The sequence below is a fragment of the Schistocerca cancellata genome, chromosome 4 (assembly GCF_023864275.1).
Source record: "Schistocerca cancellata isolate TAMUIC-IGC-003103 chromosome 4, iqSchCanc2.1, whole genome shotgun sequence".
NCBI lineage: Eukaryota > Metazoa > Arthropoda > Insecta > Orthoptera > Acrididae > Schistocerca > Schistocerca cancellata.
The window spans coordinates 140,581,454-140,588,167 of NC_064629.1; positions in this window are offsets into that span (position 1 = coordinate 140,581,454).

Genomic DNA, 6,714 nt, shown 5'->3' on the forward strand with positions numbered 1-6,714 from the left:
CTTCACAGTAACTACTCCTTTCTTCACTCGATTTTAGTTTTCTACATCTTCCATTTTCTGATCTGTCTGTTTTCACTGTCCCCCCTGCCACCTCTATTATATATAATACATTTGCTTTTCACTCTTATTAACTCATGCATGATGTCTTAGCAGTAAGCTCTGCCTTGCATATTACCCTTTCTTTCACCTTTAAGTTCTCAGGTTTCCAAATCTCACCTGGTGCCATCTCCAACAGTCAGTCTTTCCTTCTTAACCCATCTGGTAGGTCTCTCCTGACCTGGGGTTCTGAGTGACTTTTCTGAACTCTGTCTCTTTTTTCTAAACCTCGCCAGTCCTTTTCCTTCACCCCTCTTCCTTCTCCTTCAACCCTTCTGCCAGAAGAATGAGCCACTGACTCCAACAGCTTGCATATGTAATACCTTTTATATGTGTGTTTTCCTGCCCCCACTTGGTGAGTAGATTTTTTTATCCATTCAATTACATTATGTATAATGTGCAATGGCTTATGCTGTGAGCAATGCAGTTAGAAGAGTGTAATTTGCCTCCAGAATAGGTTTACAATATTTGCCACAATTAGTGACAATTATTTGTGAGTATATTCCATGCCATAGTGAGTAGCTATGTATGGAGTCTGAGTTGCAATACGTTTGATTGTACCAGTGATGTATCAGAATGTTAAATGAAGCTAGAAGCTTAAAATATGTGCTCGGAAATGACCCATGATTGAAATTGGCCAATTGCATGGGTAATAAAAAGAATACAGCCTACTAGGACCATGTTTTCATTCTCAAAACATGTTAAGGCTGTGGACCCTCACAAAAATAAAATTTTGAAATGTTTGTAGGCAATTTCAACTCACTGTCAACATCTGTAGGCAATATACAGGGCGAACCAGAACTCCACCAACAAACTTTCAGAGGTCATTCAGAGATACCATTTGAGTATTTTGGTATAAGGGCCCTACAGTCTCTAGTGGCTCATTATAGAGTACTTGCATTTTGTTTGGCTGCTTGCCCAGATTAGCTTCAGATCTGTATTGCATTGAAAATAATGCATAACGATGCAAATGTCCATGATGTGTGCTTTGCGTCTTCTTTGTAATCAAACTTGTTCCATTCACTTATAGCACTTATTTTTGACAACAGTAATGCTCGCTTTATTCTTGTTCCTCAAACTTGCATTCAGTAGGCCTGCTCAGTTCTGTCTTGGGTTTGTTTTTCAAGTTGTGTTAGTTTTATGTAACAGTGATTCATAGCATTATGGATAGGTTTAGTGATGAAGAGTTGGCTGATATGCTCCTCACATATGGGATCATTGAATGCAGTGGAAGAGTGGTACATAGACAATATTTTGAGTTGTTCCCATAACAACAGCTACTGTATCACAGTACTTTGGCATCTGGGGTTATTTCACTGTTTTGAATTGTACATTTTGGTGTTTGCATATTACATGCTTTTTCACTGTTGTGGAGGTCTTTTCACAAGAAAAGAAAAGAAAAGAAAAATGTTATTGCAGTAAGAAACTGAATAAATCGTAATTACAGTCTTACTCTGTAATGAGCCACCAAAGACCATAGGTCCCTTATACCAAAATACTCAGGAGGTACTCCTGAACAACCTCTGAAAAATTTGTCAGTGAAAATGCAAATGTGGCTCTGTAACACTTGCAGTGTGGTGGCAGAAACAAGTACTACTTCACCACATCTCCACTGTTATGCCGTCCAGAAATTTACAGGAGACAGTGCTGTGAATTTATAATTTCATAAAAATTAGTGTTGATAATAATGACATTAGAGGTGTTGTGTGTGCAGGTCATTGCAAAGATCATATACAAAAGATTATGCCACTTGCACCAACAGCCAGAACATAACATGTTGAAGAAAGTAGATAAAATATAGTGGATAACCATAACTTCTGCAGGGTTCCACTAGTAACCCCCAACCAGCATGGAGGTAGCAGTGCAGTGTTGATACAGCTTACCAACAAACTATGATATGGCAATGCTGTACCTGAACAACACAGGATGATGTCAGCAATTTATTTGCCAGCTAGCATGTGGGCAACAAAAATCAAGGAGACTGTGAAACATAAGTTATGAGTTTTTTCCTTATTTAGGGCCAGCAGTGTAATATATGTCTGATAATGACATGATTGTTAGAGTAGATACACCAAATAGCTGCTTATAATAAGTAATCTTTATTTACGATAGACTGTTTCGGCTTAATCGCCATTTTCAAGTACGTCTAGATTAATGTGATATCCATACTGCATTGTTAGTGGACTGTTTTGTAACTGTCACTGCTTTAATAAGATCGTAAATGTTGTCAAGATTTTGAAATTAAATGTTAATTACAATGTGACAGCAGTTTGACAACATTTATTATCTTATTAAAGCAGTGAAAGTTACAAAACAGTCCACAAATGATGCAATACAGACATCACATCAATCTAGACATACTTGAGAATGGTGATTAAGTTGAAACAGTCTGTCGTAAATAAAGATTACTTATTATAAGCAGCTATTTGGTGTATCTACTCAACAATAAGTTATGAGCTGTAGCACTGCATTAGTATTTCTGACTAACGGCCCTCAGAGTGAAATTAACAGACATTGCTTGACTTAATGAAATGTGCTTTCCTGTAAGCAATAACAGTTAAAATTTATTATGCATTGTTGGTGCATATTTATCATTTTTAAAGAGCAATAGCACAGCAGTGGTTGCCCTTTCTTCAAAAGAAACTGTTAATAAGCTACCTGCCTAGTAGGTTTAGGAAATGTTATAGTAGGCACACTGAACAGCCAGAACATTATGACCACTGATGTACTAGTGGTATAAACCCATTCAGATGATAGCAGTGTCACCTGATGAGGAATAACAGCTACTCAGACACAAGCACGGTGCATGTAGTATCAGTGCGTGTGCTGTCTGTGTGTAGAATGGGGAAGGTGTGCAATATATCTGAGTTTGACTGAGGGCAGACTGTGATGGCCTGGAGGCTCCACATGAGCATTCTGGAAACTGCACAACTTGTCAAGTTTTCAGAGAGTCCTGTGGTGACTGTCTTCAACACATGGAAAAACCAAAGTGAAACCACGTCCAGATGTTGTGGGGTTGGCCAGCCACCACTCATTACAGATGTCAGACTTATAGGCTGGGCAGATTGGTAAGTGAGCTGTGGCAGAACTAACATCAGATTTTAATGCTGGGCACAGTGCACTGAACACTCCTAATGATGGGCTTCCACAGACGTCGACCCATGATTGCGACAATGTTAACATCGCAACATTGGCACCTACTGCTGATATGGGCACATGACCATGAGCGCTGGATGTTGGTGCAGTGGCAGTGTTGCATGCTCTGATGAATCCCAATACCTTCTTCATCATGCCAATGGGAGGGCATGAATCCATTGTTTTCCAGGGGAACAGCTCTTTGACACCAGTACTGAGAGATGGAGACGAACTGGCGGTGGCTCCACTATGTTCTGGGGCATATTCACCTGGGCACCTATGGGTACAGTGGAGCTCATGCTAGGCACCATGATGGCCAAGGAGTATCTTGGTTGCAGACCACATACATCCCTTCATGACGATCATATTTTGCAACAGCTGTGGCATTTTTCAAACGATAAAGCACCATGTCACAAGGCCAGGAGTGTGATGATGTGGATCAAGGAACACAGTGGCAAGTTCCAGATCTGAACACAAGGCATCAGAGCTCATGACCCATTTTCACAGAATTTATGGGAATTGGGTGAGTTGTGTGTGCAGATGTGGTACCAACACCCTCCAGCAACCTACCAAGGCTTCATTGCTTCCATGCCATGACACATCGCCACTTTTATCTGTGCCTAAATGGGACATACCAGTTATTAGGTAGGTGGTCATAATTTTTCTAGCTGATCAGTGCATATCCGCATATTATGTAACTGTATCAGTTGTTTTACCCTAATGAAATGGAATTTTGGCATCACAGCTCTGTCAGTGTTGAAGTTTTTATTGTTTTCTTGTGTAGTAAGTGTCAATAATAGACTGTTTTATGTTAACTGTTCAAGATGGCAACTAATGAAGTAAGTGCAGTGAGCAGATCAGTTGACAGTAGAAACAGAATTTATGCCTTTTTGAACATGTTTCCATTCATTCTGGAAGCATTTTTTTTCCATTTTGGTGTTGGTATCTCAAAAACATGCTTTTGAAAGAACTATTCAGCTTCATGAAGTGATGAAAAAATGCTGTCCATAAATTTGTTGTTTGACATTAAAAAACAAAGAAGCTATTAGACAATAAATCAGAAGAATATGGGCAATGAGGTATTAATTTGAAGTTGTTATCTGTAACATAATCAATTGTTTGATGTGCTGTGTGACAGCTGGAATTATCACAAAGAAGAATGATGCAACATTTCAATCGTTTTTCTGATTTCATTGATGACTTGTGGCAAGCAAATTGTTGTGTGTTAGTCTGCATTATCTGCTCTTTGATCCTCTAAAGCAGAGGTGTACAGACTTGCTAGTACCGCAGGCCGCAAACCCCTTGCTGTGACTATGTAAGGGCTGCAAGTTCAAAAATATCATGCCATGAGACAAGTCATTAATCTGAATTGGGATTCCCTGTCCCAGTGCTCAGCTCAAAAGTTCTACAAGGTCCCTCTCTTTCCATTTTGGCAAGGAGTGAAAGACGAGTAAAAAAAGTGACAAGAACAAATGGTGAGGGGTGGGCCACCATGACTTCAATGCTGTGTCACATGCGGCATTGGTCTGTGGATCCCTGATCTAGTTGTGGGTCTAGCTTTGCTTCATCTGGAGGGAGTGGGGGGAGGGGGGGCAAGAAAATCACTATTGTACCCACCAGTGATTTGCATTTCTTTCCAATTGGTCTTTTTCTTTGCACCTGACCAGGATATTGCCTTTGATATCGATTGACTTTCTTTTTAAAGGATGTCAGCCAGCTGTTATGACAAAGTGCAGTGACTGTAAATGTATTGTATCTATTTCCTGCAATAGCTTTTATATTAGCAGAGTTTCTCATAAAAAGTAACTGTTGGTACATATATTTTCAGCAGACAAATTTAATTCTATTTTAAGAGCTAGCAGATCTTGAGATCTTAGGCTGTAGTGAGAACTCTGCACAGCAGATTTTTAGTGTTTATTTATTCTCCTTGTTCATATTTTGCATACATTCCAACCTCAGTAGCACCACAGCTGGGTGATTTCCTCTTCTGTGGGCATCTGTTTGTACTTCCTCAGTTACTCCTCACTGTTTTGTTCATGTTTTTGAGATCTTATTCAGACTTTTTACACAGTACGATATGGGTAGAGACTGTGCTCATTGTGAGCAGACACATGGAGGATTGGTTGCTGTCTGTGAACAGCTGGAGGCTGCTTTGACCATGGTCAACAGAGTTTTGGCTACTGCTGAAAGCTGTGATGCCATCACAGTGCCAGTGATGAGACCTGCAGGTTGTTGCTGCATCTTTGGATATGCAGCATCTGAGAAATTCATCTTCACTCAGGAGTGAGTGGCACACAGAGGCAGATTTGCATGTCACTGGGTGGAAGGTGAAAGTGGAAATGGGCCACACAGCTGGTTCCTTACATCTTAGCAACAGCAGGTATGAAGTACTACCCAGTGTTGACAATACTTCTGAGCAGGCACAGAATGCATCTCCTGTTGGGCCAATGGCTGATTTTCCTGCCCAGTCCAGACAAGCACAGAGAGCATGTATGATAGTCAGTCATTGGGAGCACCAATGTTAGGCGGATCATGGAACCCCTCAAGGAAATAGCATGCAGGGCAGGAAAAATTGGCTGTGTGCACTCGGTATGTTTGCCAGGGGGAGGGGGGAGGGCGATGTCTTGTCTGTCATGTGGAAGAGGCTGTGCCAGCAGCTATCGATTGCACTGGGTGCAACAGGCTGCAAATAGTGGCACATGACATCACAAATTGTGCCTGCCATCTGGGTTCTGAGGCAATCTTTGGTCCCGTTCAGTGAATGGCTGATTTGGTGAAGGCAGCTAGTATCACAAGTGGGGTGCAAACTAAGCTTACTATTTGTAGTGCATACCCAGGGTCAATCATGGTTCTCTGGTTTGGAGCAGAGTGGAAGGTCTAAACCAGAGGCTCAGATGACTCTGCAACAGTATCAGAAAGTTGTCTATGATAGCAAATGTGACTAGAAGTTTTACAGGGAATGTTAATAAAGGCAGGAAAATAGTTTTGCTTAGCAAGAGTCACAGGATACAAATTACAGAATATCTGACTAATCAGGATCAGATACTCAATGCTGAGGGTACAGACGTGGAGCACAAATGGAAAAATTTGAAAGCATCATTTAATATGCCTTAAACAAGAATGTTCTGGGCAAGGCCTTAAGGGATATGAACGACCCACTGTGGTTTAATAGCCATGTTAGGAAACTGCTACATAAACAAAGAGAATTTCATCACAGATTCAAGAGAAGTCAAAACCTAGCTGACAATCAAAAGCTGAACAAAGTGAAAATGAACATAAGGAGAGCAATGACAGAAGCGTTCAATGACTTAGAAAGTAAAATTTTGTCAACCCATATGAGTAAAAACCCTAAGTGGTTTTGGTCTTACATAAAATAATAAGTGGTTCAAAATCCTCTAGACATTCACTCAGTGACCATATTGGCACCAAAATGGAAGGTAACAGAGAGAAGTCTGAAATACTGAATTTGATCTTTCAAAATAG